Source organism: Acomys minous (genome assembly GCF_964271855.1).
Source record: "Acomys minous genome assembly, chromosome: 8".
NCBI lineage: Eukaryota > Metazoa > Chordata > Mammalia > Rodentia > Muridae > Acomys > Acomys minous.
In genome coordinates, this window is record NC_140489.1 from 34,060,588 (window position 1) to 34,078,597 (window position 18,010).

At 49.0% G+C, this 18,010-nt stretch overlaps 1 protein-coding gene across 2 annotated transcripts in view; it reads left to right on the forward strand.

Moving 5' to 3' along the window:
* DPF3 (double PHD fingers 3) overlaps positions 1 to 18,010 on the forward strand; it is a 277,263-nt gene that overhangs the window by 19,484 nt on the left and 239,769 nt on the right. The gene's annotated exons all lie outside the window — the stretch shown is intronic.

Below are 18,010 nucleotides of genomic sequence, written 5' to 3' on the forward strand. Positions count from 1 at the left end.
TTTTTCTGAGACAGGGCTTCTCTGTGTAGCCTTGGCTGTCCTAGACTCACCTTTTAGACCAAGCTGACCTCAAACTTGTAGTGATCTGCCTGCCTCTGCCTTCCAAGTGTTGGGATTACAGGTGTGCACCACCTCGCCCAGCACTTTTTTTTTCTTTTTAAATCAGACAAAGTCTCACATAGCCACGGTTGGCCTTGAACTTCTGGCCCACATGGCTCTCCCTCGTAATTGTTAGGATTACAGCCGTGTGTCACCATGCCAAACTATTATTCTTTAAAAAAAAAAACCAACAACCTAGAAATGGTATTAATAAATACAGTATAAAGATCCATTCCAGGGCTATGGTGCAGTGTTTACTTGTGCAGTGCGTATGAATCCCTGGACTCTGCCTCCAGCACGTAAGCCAATGGCATGACTGCATTCCTGTAATGCCAGCAGTCGGGAGCACCAAGGTCATCCTTGGCTATATAGTGAGTTTGAGGCCAGCTTGGACTACAAGACACCCTAGCTCTAAAAACAAACAAACAGACAAACAAACAATCCATGGAGGAGTGTGGAGATGTGGACTCTCTACCTCCAATCCTGGTGTCCCTAGGATGAGATTTTAGGATTCAGATAGAAAAGCAAGGCTAAAGGTGGTGCCTCCCCCTCCCAGGCCAGGTCACCCCAGGCCAGCCAACCTTCCACTTTGATTCCAGCCCCTTTATGCTACAGACAGCTGGCTTTCAGGCGGAGGCTTGTGTTACCCACACAGAGGGTTCTTTGTAAGTTTAGATACCAAGTCAGGCCCAGGGGAGCAGCTGTCACGTGAACTGTGGCTTGGGGGCTGACTCAAGGAAGGGCCAGAGTCTGGGTTCAAATCCAACCTTTATGACTGAAGGCAGGCTTCCTAATTTCTGTGCCTCGGTTTCCTTATCTGTGGAGTGTGACTGATAATTCTGGCTTGATAGGGCTGGTGGAAGACTGAATTAAGTCTACACGTGTGCATGCATGCATGCATGCATGCATGCGCGCGCGCACACACACACGCACACGCACGCACACACACACACACACAGTCCTTAGAAGAGCTGACACATGTCACCTTGGGATGGACGTTGGCAGTGCTCTGTTTTTCATCTTTAAAATGAAAAGGCATGTTAGTCGACACTCTCTCCACCCTGTGCACACTGGCATTAAAAAATATGTAGGAGGAATTATGATTTTTCTGGAATTTCTGGCAGCATAATAACATGGCGATGATGATGGTGGTGGTGATGATTGACCAGCTCTCTCAGACCAGGCTGGCCTCCAAGTCTATAGAGCTGAGACTGGTCTCGAACACCTGATCTTCCTATCTCCACCTCCTCCTCCTTCTGCTTCTAGTGTGCTGGGATTACGGGTGGTGGCCAGCACGTCTGGTTAGTGTCATCATTAATTTTTTTTTCTCATAGAATAAGGTAGAAGAGACGTTGAGGACGATTTATCTCTATTATTTACATACTAACTAACTGCTGCTGGTAGTGGGTCCTTGGGCAAAAGAACACAGATTTCACAGACCTGACAACGGCTCGGAACAGGCGACCCTGGGCTCCTGCATTCAGCTTCTGTGCAGCATGTGGCTGCCTTCTCCCTGGGCAGGAGGCTGCTTCCTGCAGGGATGAACTCTGCCCTCTGGTTTCACAGCTAGAAAAGGGCTGAAAGTCCCTCAGACCCCAGGGTGAGGGAGGGTGGAGAGTCAGTTTGTGTCATTGTCTCCCTGGTTGGGGATGCACTGCTGGTGTCATTATGTGGGTAATAGGGAGCAGGCTGGGGCACCCCTAATCCCTAGCCTCCTGGGCAGGCTGGTATGTGTACTTAAGTTTCCAGAACACTCTTCTGGGAAGCTCCACTCTGGGCTTGACAGGCTGACACGCTAAACACCAGACCCCTGTGTTATTTTTAACTGTCCAGAGGATTTTTTTTTGTTTGTTTGTTTCTTTTTTGTTTCTCAGTTTTTCTTTTTCCCCTTGTGGTGTAATGGATGAGACTCAGTGGCCCGGGCAGGGAATCTAAACTTTAGCTTGGTTTGTATCCCTTGAATGGGCATGTGTCTGATAACCTGAGAGAAAAGCTACCCTGTCTTTCTGGGCTGACTGTTCTAAATGTCCCTGTCCACCCCAGCCCCCACTGGCCTCCAGGGAAGGGAGTTGTCGGAGATAACCTCAGTCCCTCGGGCGGGCGGTGGCAGCTGGGGTGGAGGGAGGGATGTGCCTGGTGTCTCTGACCTTCTCTTCCCCACCTCTTTCTGAGTCCTGGTCACTGGGGACAAAGCTGCATTTCAGAGAGCTAAATCGGAGACTCAGAAGGTTGCCACTCCTGTGTCTGTCTCTTCTCCTGACCCTCTTCCCCCCCCCCCCCCCCCCCGTGTCTCTCCTGCCCTCCCCCATGCCCCAAGGGGTCAGGCTGCCTTCTTACTGCCCTCTGGGGACAGTCCCAGAGAGCTGCTCTTGTGTAAGAGAGGGAACTCTGGGGGTGTCTGGTGACAACTGAGAAAAATGTTCAGTTCTCCGTGTCCAAGGGAAAATGCTGTGTTTCACACTGACCTGTCTCGGGCTTTACGAATCTATAGCTTTATTTCCTGCTTCCTCATTGTCTGCCTGTCCCTCCAGGCAGCAGCAGGAGAGGCCCTTGTCCAACATTATTGAGTACACACTTTGTGCCGGCTACACTGGCCCTGTGCATTCGGTGGTAAATCAAAGCAGCGCAGGCCCTGTCTTCACGGAGCTTGGGCTTCCTTTGGGAACCAAGCACATAATCTCACAGTTATATAAATAAAAACGGAGTCCGTGTTCCATTGAAAAGTCCATGAAGACAGGAGAGTGTAGTTGGGAGAACTGTTTTGGTCTCATGTGCTGAGGGAAAGTTTCCCCGAGGAGGGAACAGTTCCTGTCAGATAGTGAGAAGAGATGTGCAAAGGTCCTGGGGCCTGCTGGAAGACCTACGGAAAGCAGTGAGGTTGGAACACCGGAGGAGGCAGGAAGCCTGGCTCATGGCACGGTAAGGGCTGTGAACTTTACCCTAAAAGCAGGAAGCTGCCGTGGAAGGATTTAAGGTAGGAAACAACTCGATCCAGTTCATATTCTAAATATTTCCTCCCAGCTATGCAGAGATGTAGCAACGGGGCCTGGGAAGGACAGGATGAGCAAGTTCTGGGGGAGGTGTTCTGGGTTAAATGTAGAATATAAATACGAGATACAATCGTGAGCACGAAGGACAAGGCACTAGCTGGAGAGGGCTTTGGCCCCGGGGCTTTGCCTGTGCTGGCTGGCTTCCCGTCCTCCTGCTCTTCCAGGCCACCTGCTTGAAATGAACAGACACCCACCCCATTCCCCATCCTTGGGAGTTTTTGCTGCTTTCCTCCTGGATGGAGTAAAGCAGCTAGCTTCCCTTTGCCGGCCCTGCTGCCGGCTCCAGCTTTGTTTTGGGTTCCTCAGGTGCTGCCCGAGGATGTCTATGAGACCGAGGGACAGGGAGAGTCCCGAAGGCACTGGTGTCTGATTCTTATGCCCTGAATACGTGGAACACACAGTTCTCCCCAGCCCTGCACAGGAGGGAGATGACAGTGCTTCCTGTGTGGGACCACGGGAGGCCAAGTGCTTGGAGTCTTAGATTGTCTCCTTTGCGCACGGTAGTAATACCACTAAGTAGACCAGGGCTTGGGACATTAAGGTATCCTAGTCAACAGGTGCTAAGTGTCAGAGTTGGTGGAGGAGGAAGCACAAAGCCGGATGTCTCATTTTTAAATACGGGTCCCCCTCTCTGACCCATGGAGTTTGCATTTATGGACCAACCAACTATGGCTAGAAAAGACTCAGGAAAAAATACATTTATACTGAAGATGTGCAGGATTTTTTCCCTTGTGATCATTTCCTTGCCTTTTCCCCCATATCCTCTCCTCTTTCTTTCCTTCTCATTATGCATTTATTATTATTATTATTATTATTATTATTATTATTATTATTATTATTATTATTATTGACTTTGGATAGAGTCTTGTTATGTAGTCCTAGCTAGCCTGGAACTTATTACGTAGCCTAGAATAGATAGCTTTGAATTTACAGCAGTCCTCCTGAGTGCTGGGATTACAGTTGTGTGCCACAGTGCTGGTCTTTCCTTGTCATTTTCTTTTCTTTTTGAGAAAGGGTTTCTCTTATAATCCTGGCTGTCCTGGACTCCCTTTGTAGACCTGGCTGGTCTTGAACTCACAGAGATCTGCTTACCTCTGCCTCCCAAGAGCTGGGATTAAGGGCGTGTGCCACCGTGCCCGGCCTCCTTGTCATTTTCTAAACGGTACAATTTATAGTGTATTTGGTCTTCCAAGTAAACTAGAGATGATTTCAAGAATGTGGGCACACGTGTGGCAGTTGTTTGTGACCACCATGTGTGCTGGCTTTTTTTTTTCAATTTCATGCAATCTAGGAAGAAAACCCCTTAGTTAACAAAATGCCCCCATCATGTAGGCTTGTAGGTAAGTCTGTAGGGCATTTTTTTTGGACTGATGATCAGTATGGGATTGTCGGCTCACTGTGGGCAGTGCTACCCCTGGACATGAGTCTGTAGAAGAAAGTAGGCTGAGGAAGCCAAGGACAGCAAGCTGTTAAGCATCATTTCTTCAGTTCCTGCCCTGACTTCCCTTCATGGTAAACTAAGATTATGAGCTGAAATAAACTCTTCCCTCCCCTAAGCTGCTGCTGCTCATGATGTTTATCACAGTAAGAGAGCAGACTAAGACGCTAGCTTATAGAAGGAATTTGGGCATCCATAGATTTTGGTATCACAGTGGTGCTGGAACTAACTAATCCCCTAGATCATGAGGGTTAATTCTATTCCATGTTACCCTTTTCCTTAATATTCTTTCATAGTGAGCAGGGTAAAACATACTTAAAATTTTTTGAACTATTTCTATATACATTTCTCTCTCTCTCTCTCTCTCTCTCTCTCTCTCTCTCTCTCTCTCTCCAAATAAAAGGTTGAGTACCTCTGTGGCCCAGGCTGACCCAGAACACTTGATTGTCCTGCTGCTGACCCCTCCCCTCAATCCCTGCAGTCTTGGGACTACAGGTACGTCTTATCACACCCGGCTGTGATCAGAATCTTTGGAGGGCCCATGAGCTCCGTAGGCAAAGTGGATATCCACTTAGTACACAGCAGAGCAGAAGCAAGCAGGATCACCGCTACTCACACAAGGGCTCTTCCCTCTGTGAATTTCCAAACCTATACAAAGTAAACAAGATGGCACAAGAGATTCAGCACCCATACCATCTTTAACCATTGCGAGAGGTATGGGAGGCATCTTTGTATTCCTTCAGACCTTCACCAGGGATGCTCTTGTTTTTAGATTCTTCGAGTGAGATGGCTGAGAAGAGGACGTACAGAGAGAACGTCAGGCTCTTGAGCCATCCCGTAGTTGTTGACCAGAGAGTGAGATGGCTCTTCTGACTCACTCTTCTCCAGAAGTCCAGCTCACAGGCAGAGGTCCCTGTTCAGGATGGAAGTTGCTCTAGGAAGTGCTTTATATGGCTGTGGGCTCTCTCCCTGCCTGGACATGCAAAAAAAAAAAAAAAAAAAAAGATCTGGCCAGGTCAAAAGTAGCCCTGGGGCCTTGTGCAGCTAAGAGGGTGGGGGGTGGGCCAGGGATGGAGCACTAACCCTAGTAAGCCCCACCTCTCTTCTGCTGTGAGGGCCAGGTATGGCGGTGCACACCTTTGATCCCAGCACTCGGGAGGCAGAGGGTTTCAGCTGTTTTTCTAGAGTGAAATGACCTGAAAATGAGAGCCCCTTGAAGTAGTAGTCTTTAGCCACATGGGTCTTTGCTTCATTTTTGTGCAAAAGACCCTTAGGGTAGCCTGGAGGTTACATCATGTGGCTGGAAAGGAACACACTTTAACTTGTGACCCAGTGGGTGTAAGACAGGCCCCGCCTCCAGCCTGTCTGATTCAGTCTGCCCTGGAGGTGCACCGCCAAATGTGAGTCAAGGGGTGGTCCAGTGATTGCTAGGGGATTTCAGGGAAAGAAGAATCATTTTTTGCTGGTTTATTTCACAGGGATGGGGGTGGGAAGGCTGGGCTGAGAGGTTCTTTAACCAGTGCAACACGTAGAAAAAGACAGAGAGCTGAAGAGATAGGGTCCCCTCCATAGATGGGAAGCAAACTGTCACTGGGGATGGTGGTGGTGGGTACCAAACAGCTCCCCAACTGGAAGGCTCGGTACATCACAGTGAGGGGTGGGGTACTAAAGAGTGAAGTGAGGGCCAGGCATGGCGGCAGCACATGCCTTTGATCCCAGCACTCGGGAGGCAGAGGCAGGTGGATTGTTGTGAGTTTGAGGCCAGCCTGATCTACAAAGTGAGTCCAGGACAGCCAAGGCTAGAAACTCTGTCTCAAAACAACCAACCAACCAACCAACCAACCAACCAACCAACCAACCTTGTGTTCTTTGGGTGTTTTCTGTCTGAAGAACAAGACACAAACAATAAAAATGTCAGTTGAAGACTTTGGGACTGTAAGTTTTAAGTCAGTGAAAAGCCGTGCGTGGTGCATGTCTGCAGCTCCAGTACTTGAACTTGGAGGCCAGAGGATCAGGAGATTAAAAATCACCCTTGGCTATATAGTGAATTTGAGGCCAGCCTGGGATTCATTAGACCCTGGCTCAAAATAAAACACCAGGAAATAGCCATCCATTTATTCAGTGGAAGCTAAGAGACAGAGGAAAAGAACATAGTAAATATATAAAAACTATATATAATTAATTTTTACAATTTAAATTTATGTCTGTACTTGTATGTCTGTGTGTATGTACTATAGTCCACTGGTGGAGGTCAGAGGACAACTTGGCTGTAGTCAGTTTTCTTCTTCCATCATGTGAACTGGGGCATTGGACTCAGGTTGCCAGGCTTGTCCGTAAATGCCTTTATCCACTATGCTATCTTTCCGGTCCCCAAGTATTAACTCATATACAGATGAGAAAACTCCAAGTTAAAGCAACTTGTTCAGGACCACACAGCTGGTATGTGTGGAGCCAAGCTGCTAGGCTGTGTTTTTTCATGGTTTGGGTTTTAAAAGGTAGTGAACATTCTAGACAGCCTGTGTGGCTTATGGCTGCCTGTAAATGCAGTTCCAGAGGATTCAATGCCTCTTCTGGCTTCATGGGAATTTGCACAAACGTGCCTCACATATAGACAAGCAGGTACACACACACACACACACACACACACACACACACACACACACACACACTCACCTATGTGGCAGGATGGAGGCTGCGTGTAGTTATTTTGTACGGTGGCTGGAGTCGGGTAGCTGAAACACAGACTAAAATGTCTGGGGTTGCGGGAAGAGGCGAGGGTGGGATTGTGCCTGGTCAAACCAAGGAACAGTAATTCACACATCTTATCACACTTAAGATCAAATAAACACCTGGCAGAGCCATCTGGTAGCAAGTCGGGTTAGAGAGATCCTGGAGCCATGCTTAGGGCTTTTGTTCCTCAGCAGGGACATAAAGTGCGACCGACAGATAACACTGGCAAAGTGTGCATGGCTGACACATTGAGTGTACCTTCTGCACACTTATGGTCTCCGTCCTTGGTGTGTGGCTCCATCATAGCCTCCTTTCTCCCTCTTTCCACTCCCTCCCTGTGTCAGTTGTTACACGGTTTCCCATGTACCTTTCCTGACCCCTCGCCTTCAGGTGATGATTTTGCCTCAGACTCATTCATGAGAATGGAAGCTCTGAAGCAGGAACTACCTTGTCACCCATGTTCTCTTCATGACAGAAGCCCTCCCACCCCTAAGCCTTTCAGGAGCATTTCCTTCGTACCTCCAGCCGATAATACTGTTCCCTGCATCACATTTCCGTGATCTGGTCTGATGATATCAGACATTGCTATGTGTATTTGTTCACCTCTGTTTTGCCTTCCCTCTCGGAATGAAGGGTTGTGGCTCTGTAGATTTGGATTCGCATGGGCATCAGTAGCCTGCGTCGTCCTTTGTGCAACACTAAGCGCCGTACTTCCGGTGGGTCAGTACCCACAATTCTGTCTCATCCTGACTGTCTCACTGCCCACATGACTCCACCCCCAAACCTATATCCTAAAAGCTACTCTTCCTTCTTGAGCCTCACTGTCACCTAAACAAAGCCTTAGGGCCATCTTTGGCTCCCTTTCCCCACCCATGTTTAGTCCTGAGCCTTTTGTGTGTGTTGGCAGGGAGGGGTTATCGCTAGTACTTGGGGTTAACCACAGGGCTTTACTTAAGGCAAGCACTTAACCACGGAGCTACATTCCTAGGCCACTTATTTATTTATTTTGGCTTTTTCTTTTTAAGTATATTTTATTAATTTATTCATATTACATCTAAATTGTTATCCCATCCCTTGTATCCTCCCATTCCTCCCTCCCTCCCTCCCTCCCTCCCATTTTCCCCTTACTCCCTTCCCCTATGACTGTGACTGAGGGGAACCTTCTCCCCCGTATATGTTCATAGGGTATCAAGTCTCTTCTTGGTAGCCTGCTGTCCTTCCTCTGCGTGCCACCAGGCCTCCCCATCCAGGGGATGTGGTCAAATATGGGGCACCAGAGTTCGTGTGAAAGTTAGACCCCACTCTCCACTCAACTGTGAAGAATGTCCTGTCCATTTATTTTGGCTTTTTCAAGACAGGGTTTCTCTGTGTAACCTTGGCTGTCCTGGAACTCACTATGTAGACAAGGTTGGCCTCGAACTCAGAGATCCACCTGTCTCTCTGCCTCACAAAGGCTGGGATTAAAGGTGTGCGCCACCACTGCCCAGCTAGTCCACTTATTTTTAACTTGAGACAGGTCTCACTATTAGACTAGGTTGTCCTTGAAATCACTCTGTAGTCCTGGCAGGCCTTGGACGTAGGTCTTGGCCTTCTGAGTAGCTGGAGTTACAGGCCTGAAGTAGCATGCTTGGCTCCAAGTCCTATTTACTTACCTTGGTCATCTCTGGATTCTGTCTCCCACTCTGATTGCCTTGTCATTGAGGCCACAATATGACCTGTGGGACCACTGGCCAGAACTACTTTATTTATGCCATTAGGCCATTCCCTTCACAGGGAGAGCTGTGCACAGAGCAGTTCCAGTATACCATCAGTGGCCCCACCAAGTATAGGATCTACCATCTATCCATGCATCCATGCATGCATGTGTGGAGGCATCCATCCATCCATCCATCCATCCATCCATCCATCCATCCTTCAGTTATCTAGTCACCACTTGCTGAGTGGCAGCCCTGGGCAGCCCTGTGGGACAGGCTGGAGTACCAGTAGCCAAAAGTACAATCTTTCCTTTCATCATCAATTTTTAATCCCACAGAGAGGGACAGAAATAAACATCCCAAAATCTCAGAAGCATTATGGGTACTTTTTGTTCATTCACCCATCAATTATTTATTGGCTTCCCACTGTGTGCCAGGCACTGTAGGTGCTGGGATATAGCAGCTAGCAAAACACAGTCCTTGCCAGAGGGCTCACGTTGTAGTGAGGGAGACCAGCAGTGGCTAAATATACGGTAGAGATGCTGTGCAGGGCAAGGAAGCGAGGTCACGGGCTCGTGTGTGGGGGTTTGCCCCTATGCAGAGGGTACTACTCTTAGAGGCTTCCTGTGAAGGGGTTTTACTGAGCTGAGATGTGCAGATATTGGGTGAGGGCGCTTAGGGAGCTGCTGATATCTTGTGCTGAAGCCCTGAGTAGTGAGTATGCCTGTCAGGGTGTGCAGTGATGCAAAGGGAGGAGTGGGCGGCCCTTCCTGAGCGCTGCACAGACTCCCCTCCCCCCATGACCCAGTGTCATGATCCAGCCTCCTTTCTAGGCCCTGTCCCTGGACTCTGAGGTTGAGTCCCTGCTTGATGGCAGATGTCCTTCCTGCAGGCCTCTCCTCTGCGCCCGAGACCTTTCCAGCATGTCAGCCCCTGCCACCCACCTCTCCCTCACGGACTCCTCCAAGGCTTGCAGGCAGAACCAGCTCCATCTAGACAGGTCCTGTGGAGTCTAGTTCGCGCACACTCAGCACTGTGGCTTCCGGGTGGCTGTGCCACCTGTGGGAGCTCCTTGAGTCTTAGCGCTTTCTTTCTTGGTCCATCGGGCACACAGTAGGTGGCTCAGTGAACATTTAAAGCAAGCGCTTTTAGAAAACAGCTTGTTTTGTTACTAGACTGCACTACTAGATATGCAGGGTGCTTTTCCACACATCAGTTTTTTTTTAAGAGTCTTAAAGTTCCAGTGTGAGCAACAGCAGCATCATGAAATTAATTTGTCACCGGCGCCAGCCTCAGCTGACTCGCATCCCGAGAAGGAGTGTCTGAACGCGTGTTTCTCATCTATGTGCTAATTTCTCTTCCCTTCTCTGCTACTTTCTCTTCTTCTCCAGCTTGTGGGTGGCAATCATCTTCAGGTCAGCGGCATCTGTCCCTCCTGCTGTCTTCACTGAGCAGGTGATTGCCATCTCTGGGGCCAGGAGAGGGAAAACACACACACACACACACACACACACACACACACACACACACACGCATAAACATACATACATACACATGCACGCACACATACACATAGATACATACACACAGAGACATACACATGCAAACACACAGAAACACACATACACAGAAACATAAAAGAACACCTACACTCAGAGCAATAGACACACATGCACACCCACATGGGCATATAGCTTATATATAAACACACACAGAGAAGTAAGTACACATAGACACATACACAGAGAAACATATATACACAGAAACAGACACACTCAGCAAGAGACACACATGACACGTGCACATAGAGAAACACACAGACAGAAACAGAAACACATAGACACACAGAGAAACACAGACACACATCCACAGTGAACTGAATCCAAGGGGGTTACAGAACTTCGCCTTCCTGAGGCTGCAGAGACGCTCAGCCAGCACTTGAGAGCACGGCCTCCTCTTACAGAGGACCTGGGTTCGATTCCCAGCACCCACATGGTGACTCACAACCATTTGTAACTCCAGTTCCAGGGGGCCCAACATCTTCTTCGGACCACCGCAGGCACAAAGCACACACGGGGTGCACATACATAATACTGGCAAAACGCTCGTACACATAAAGTAAAACTAAAATTAAAGATGCCCTCGCTGCAGGGGATACTACTTCGAGAACTCCTTATTAATTTAACAGCTAGCTCCATTCTCGAGCTAGACCTGCAGTGATGAGTGACACGGGTGGAGACCTTCACGCTGTCTTGGAGCTTGTGTTCAGAAGAGATTCTCAGTAAATAAGAGACCGGGCAGGAAGTCTGCGCTGGAAGTTAGACAGGGAGTGCTGAGGAAAAGAATTTAAAACCGAGTGACTAGGGAGGACCTTACTGAACCTGTCTTTCTTGGATCACTTGATGGGGAGGATTCAGGCAGGCGGACCCTAATGGGTCCTGAGGTGGAAGTGCAGCTGGGGTTTTGTGGAACAAGTATATGGGCGTGGTTGGCGGGGGGGGGGGGCAGAGCTTATCTGTAGCATTGAGAACCACAGAAGGGCCTTAACAGCATCACTGCTACTAAGGAGAGACTAGGGGGAGTCTTGGGGAGGCAGGGGTAGAGCAGGGAGAACAGTAATTGGGGACAGAGCTCAGCCCCTGGTGGGAGTAGTGACATGGAGTGCCTGGGCTTTCACATTTCGAGTCAGGTGATAGGACTTGTGATGGAATTGGATTGGGAGAGTGACAGAGAGACATCACCAGTGACCTACAGCACTGGGCCTGAGCCACCTGGAGATGCGCTGGTGAGGACTGTGGGCGGGCTCCGGTGGCTGTGGGTGGGCCGTGGAGGCTGTGGGTGGGATCTGTTGACTATGGGTGGGATGTTAGCTGTGAGTGGGCCCTGGTGGCTGTGGGTAGGATCTGTTAGCTGTGGGAGGGCCCTGGAGGCTGTGGGTGGGCTGTGGCAGCTGTGGGTAGGATCTGTTAGCTGTGAGTGGGCTCTGCTTTGCGCTTAAAGCTTGAGGTTTGGGAGGTGGGGGATTTCATTTCAGGTGGAGCTGTCTGGTGGGTAAGGGTGTTGCTGGACCTGTCCTTTTGAGTTTCCACTTAGGGAAATTGGAGCACTGACTCTGTGGGTCTCATTGGGAAGTTGTGCAAATGAATTGTTCTAAAGACACGGAGAACTAGCTGGACCTTGGGCTTTTATTTATTATTATTATTATTATTATTATTATTATTATTATTATTATTATTATTATTATTTGGTTTTTTGAGACTGGGTCTCTCTGTGTTAGCCGTGGCTGTCCTGGACTCACTTTGTAGACCAGGCTGGCCTCGAACTCACAGGGATCCGCCTGCCTCTGCCTCCCGAGTGCTGGGATTAAAGGCGTGCGCCACCACGCCCGGCGACCTTGGGCTTTTAATTCCTATTTTATGTCTTAAGACATTTTTAGAATCAGTCCCAGAACTGTTTACCAGCACCAGTGGTGTATGCTGGTCAGCTATGTGTCCAATATATGCTCACATCATGCCAGATGCTGAAGGGATAGCTCAGTAGTTGTACAGCTGCTGAACTGAAATGGAGCATGCCCAAATCCAAGTGTCTATCGCCAAAAGTGCCCAAAGCATGTCTTCTCACTAGATTGGTGCTAAATTAGTGGCCAATATAGTACAATAGTACAGACTCCGCATATGATGAGATAAGTTAAGATTTTTTTCTTTTCTTTTGTTCTTTCTTTGTTTGGTTTTTCTAGACTGGGTTTCTCTGTGTAGCTTTGACTGTCCTGGACTTGCTTTGTAGACCAGGCTAACCTCGAACTCACTGAGATATGCCTGCTTCTGCCCCCCTACCCCCCGCCCCGAGTGCTGCGATTAAAGGCATGGGGTACCACTCTGGCTAAAAATTTCAAAATCTTTACTCATAACATTCTAGTTCCATTACTGTGATCAATTAGAAAATTTGAAAATGGTTGTGGTTTTTCCAAAGTGTTTTTCCACCTTCTTCATTGAGAAATATGTACCAAGTAGCATGTGTACATTAGTAGCATATACCAAGCAATTGTTTTCCCATGGCCACACATGTTCATAGGAGGTGGCTGTAATATTATCAAGATCAAATAAGTCTTCCCTCATAGGAAAATGCTAGAATCAGGTATGTGTATTCAGATTTACTTAGTTTGTCCTCAAAAGTGCTTGAATTCGTGTTGAGTACATACAGCACTAAGCAAGGGAATTAAATAAGCCAAATTATTCATTCCAGGGAACACAACTTATCTAGAGGAGAAAAATGTAATCGCAGAGCCCTATATAGCTCAGCTCTGAGCAGAGTTTATATAACCTCAGCCATGGAAACAGTAGTTGTGGAGAAATACATATTTATTCAAAATATGTACACATGAAGAGGAAGAGAGGGGAGGCTGTGTGAGAGAGATGATAGGCGGATGGATGGACTGATGGACAGATAGACAGACAGACAAAATCATAGCCGGGCAGCTAGAAAGCCAAAGGCTGGAGAGAAAGAAAGTGTGTGCGCGCATGCGTGTGTGCACTGCATTTGCCACAGTGCTCATGTAGAGATCAGAGGACAGCGTTGTAGAATTGGTTCTCTCCTTTTTTATGAGGGTTCTGGCCATTGAACTTGGGTGGCCAAGCTTGCGTCTCCAGCACCTTTACCTACTGAGTGCATCTTGCTGACACTTCCTGGTTTTTTTTTGACACGCTCTCAGGTAGCCCAGGCCGGACTTAAATACACTGTGTAGCTGAGGATGATCTTGAACTTCTGAACTTCCCACCTCCTAGGGGCTGGGATTACAGACATGTACCGCCATGCCTGGCTTAAATCTTTTCTCTTATAAGTAGGGAGGAAGTAAAGTAATTTGGCCACTGTGGTATGAAAGCCCTACTCTCCTCCCCCAGCCTCCTCTGTGTAGGTCCACATAGAATAAATAGAAGACGAATGTAAAGCTGCAAGAAACACTTCTTGCGCTCAGAAGGGATCTCTGAGTAGACCTGCAGAGCTGGAAGCGAATCTGAAAACCCTCTGCCTTTGTGTAAGGCCAGTGGACTGTCACCCCTTGGAGGGAAGGATGGTGCCTTGTGGCCATGTACATCGCTGCCCCCTACCCAATCAGAGGCCGGCACCCGGGTGCTTAGTCTATAGCCATCAAGAAACATTCATAGCCAGGTACAGTGGTGCACGCCTGTAATCCCAGCACTCGGGGAGGTAGAGGCAGGCAGATCTCTGTGAGTTCGAGGCCAGCGTGGTTTACAAGTGAGTCTAGGACTGTCAAGGGTACACAGAGAAACCCTGTCTCAACAAAACAAAACAACAACAAACCAAAACAAACCAAAGAAAGACCCCATCCAAACAAAAAGAAGCAATTCATTCACCCTATGGTTGAGCATAGTTCAGGAGTTAGAGTCACCTATAGAGCCCCCTTGTCTGGGCAGGGCTTGTGTGGGGCGAGAACCAGTGTCCCCAGGTCTTCCTTATTTCTGTAGCTTGAAGAATTAGTTGTGTCACAGAGTGGCTGAGCGCATAGCTGGAAGTCTCGAGCACACCTGTGCTTGACTCCATGCTGGCTCTTCTACCATGTTGTGGCTGTGTGACTTGTCTCCCCCACATAGCTTATCACCCCAAAGTCCCGAGGAGAAAATGAGCAGGTGCATACAGAGCTCACCGCCCAGCTCTGTAGTTGTGTGCCAGCGCTTGCCTGGCAAGCCTGAGGACTTGAGTTTGAGCCCCACAACTTGCCATGCTGTGTGTTTTATAATTCTGGTGGCAGGGACGTGGACTCAGGTGGATCTTTTTTTTTTTTTTAAAGATTTATTTATTATTATGTATACAGTACTCTGGCTGCATGTACACTTGCAGGCCAGAAGAGGACATCAGATCACATTTTAGATGGTTGTGAGCCACCATGTGGTTGCTGGGAATTGAACTCAGGACCTCTGGAGGAGCAGTCAGTACCCTTAACCTCTGAGCCATCTCTCCAGCCCCCACACAGGTGGATCTTATGGATGGATGGCCAGCCAGCCTATCCCTCTCTGTGAGCTCCAGGCTGATAAGAGATATCACACACACACACACACACACACACACACACACACACACACACACACACACACACAAAGAGCTATCCACAAAGGTTGCTATTATTTGACGTCGCGTCAGGAATGGCCCACAGAAATTTGCAGAGGTCAGCGCCCCTCCCCCATCCCAGGCATGGGTCCCCAGCAGCAGATAGGACTACATTATGACCTTGGCTTTTGTTTTATTCCTGCTCTCGGGAGGACAAGGTTGTTTTACACTAGAATCCTTTTCCTGCATTGCATCAGCCTCTGGTTGGCCGGTTCTGTGTGGTGGCCAAAGGTTCGCAGCTTTCTCTCTATACGTGGTGCGGAGGTGCAGCCTAACAATGGCTTAGCAAACAGTTATTCTAAGCTCGTCAAACAGAAACCCTGGGCAAAGGGCTCCTGGGCAAGGCGGCCGGGCCTTCCCTGTTTGCCCCTTCTGTAGCTGACTCAGCAGGTCTTCCAGGGCCCTCCTCCAGGCCCTGGGTCTGCCGGGTCACTAATGGAATCTGCTGGAAGTGAATTAGCTCATGAAAAAAGGGGCTAACAAATCACTTCAGCTGTTGGTGTCTGCCCCCGGGGATGACCAGTTGCTTCCACATCCGTTCATGCACTTTCTCCCCACTTTGCATCCCCTTTCTGGGGAGTCATTTCTGGCTTGTAGAAGAGCAGAGGCTGCAGTGGAGGCACAATCTGAAGTAGCAGAGGTATGGCCTGCCAGGTGAGAAGACTGGGTAGCCCACTGTCGCCACCTGTGTGGAAAGCCCAGTGCTGGCCTCAGGCCTTGTTCATGCTGCTGGTTTTTTTTTTTTGGTCAACTGGACCCATGCTAGAGTTATCTGGGACTGGGACTTTCCATCAGCTTGCCCATAGGAAAGTCTGTGGGGCATTTTCTTGATTAATGATTGATATGGTAGAACCCAGCCCAATGAAGGTGGTGCCACCTTTGGGCAGGTGGTCGGGGGTGTTTAAGGAAGCAAGCTGGGCAAGCCATGGGGTGCAAGCCAGTAAGCAGTGTTTCTCCCCGGGGTCTCCGCTTTGTGCTAAATTCCCGCTCCCAGGCTCTTGCCTTGCAGATTTCCCTTAGTGACGGAGTGCGACCTGAGAGAGCTGTAAGATGAAATCAGCCCTTTCTTCCTCAAGTTGCTTTCGGTCATGGCGGCTCTATCACAGCGATAGAGACCCTAAGACAGTCCTTGAGCAAAGTCAGAGCGGAGAAAAGGGGCCAGGAGACAGCTGTGTTCCAAAGCCTGGGTGTGGGTTTGTCTTTCTCTTTCTCCAGAGGAGCGTCTCCTGCAAGGTGGGACCCCTGCTCCTCAAGTCTGTCTACACCCCCCACTTCCCAATTCCATGAAGATAGTTTCCCTCCTTAGACCTGGGCAGGGCTTGGGGTAGGCTGGGAAAAAGACTTCTGCCAATGTTCACCTTCACCTTTCTCTTCCTTTCTTTCCAGTTCCCTCCCTCCTCCCCCCTCCCTCCTACCTTCCCCCTCCCCACCTCCCACCAGAGTAAACCGAGAGTGTTCTGGCTGGGGTAGGAGTAGGAATCTTCTAGGATGGCCCGAGAAAGATAGCTGTTCTGTTGTTTTACAAGAGAGGGTTTAGGGCAGTGGTTTTTAACCTGTGGGTCACGACCCCTTTGGGGATGCGGTGTGTGTGTCAAATGACCCTTTCATAGGGGTTGCATATCAGATAATCTCGCACACCAGATAGTTACATTATGATTCATAACAGTAGCAAAAATTACAGTTCCGATGTAGCAGCAAAATAATGTTATGGTTGGGGGGGGTCACCACAACATGAGGGGCCACAGCGTTAGGAAGGTAGAGAACCACTGGTCTAGGGGGAAGATTCCACGGGGTTAGAGGACCCACAGTTGTCTTCCTTGGTCCCCTGGGAAGAAGAGATCTTCAGCAGGGGAGTGAGGGTGTGCGAGGCTGCCAGTGAGTCTGCGTAGAAGGAACCACGGGCTGCTCTTGCTGGAAGCCATTGGCCAGGATAAGCTCTAGGACGGCCCAAGGACTGGATGAGGCCTGGGGTGAAGTGCCCCTCACACATGCTGGTTTCCTGACAACCCACATAGCTCTTTGGCAGCAGTGCTTCATCTAGGTTCTAGGATCTAGGTTCCTGATAGCTGAGGTCAAGGGTTAGGGTGTGGGGCTCATTGAAACTCATGGCTGGACTTATTAAAAGGCGCCTGAGGTGGGAGGTCTCTAGCTACCAGCACCGATGCTGTCCTTTCTCCTGTCCCAGTGACTCAGGGTTATCCATGGACTAGAGTCCCTCGTTTTTTATGTACCAGTCTGTAAAACATTTCATTCCCATCCTGACTCCCCAGCTCGCCTTGGGCTCTGGGTTTCTGCGATTGGCTTAGTTGCAGATTTCTCTATAAAACTCAGCTACAAGTTGTATGTGGTGGCATGCACTGTAAACGTAGAACTCGGGAGGTAGGTAGACGCAGAAGGACTAGGGTTTAAGGGTGTCCTCGGTGACATAGGGAGTTTGAGGACTTGGGGTACGTTAAACTTGTGGCCTCCTTTGAGGGATACACAGATCTAAGAATACACCTCAGCGGTGTGGAATAGGCTGATTCCACAGCGAACATCAGAGCTGGCGCAAGGAGGCTGGAGCCCTATGGACCCATAAGGGCAGGAAAGTGTCCACATCTTCCCAGCGGTGTGTCTCAATGCTGCAGACAGCTCAGTGCTGCATCTATAAGCCACCCTGCCTTGCCACCTCACCACACTGGGCCTCAGTTCTTTGTCTATAGGATGGGGCTAATAATAATGGCCGACTATTTCCCCAGTGGGGGTGGGGGAGTTGGAGATTAAGCAGTATATGGAAAACGACATTGAAAGAAGGTAGGGGGTGAGTTAATTCCTGGTTCCCCTATTCTTCTTGTCTTTAAATATGTCATGGCAAGTAAGCAAAAGTCAAGTATGGG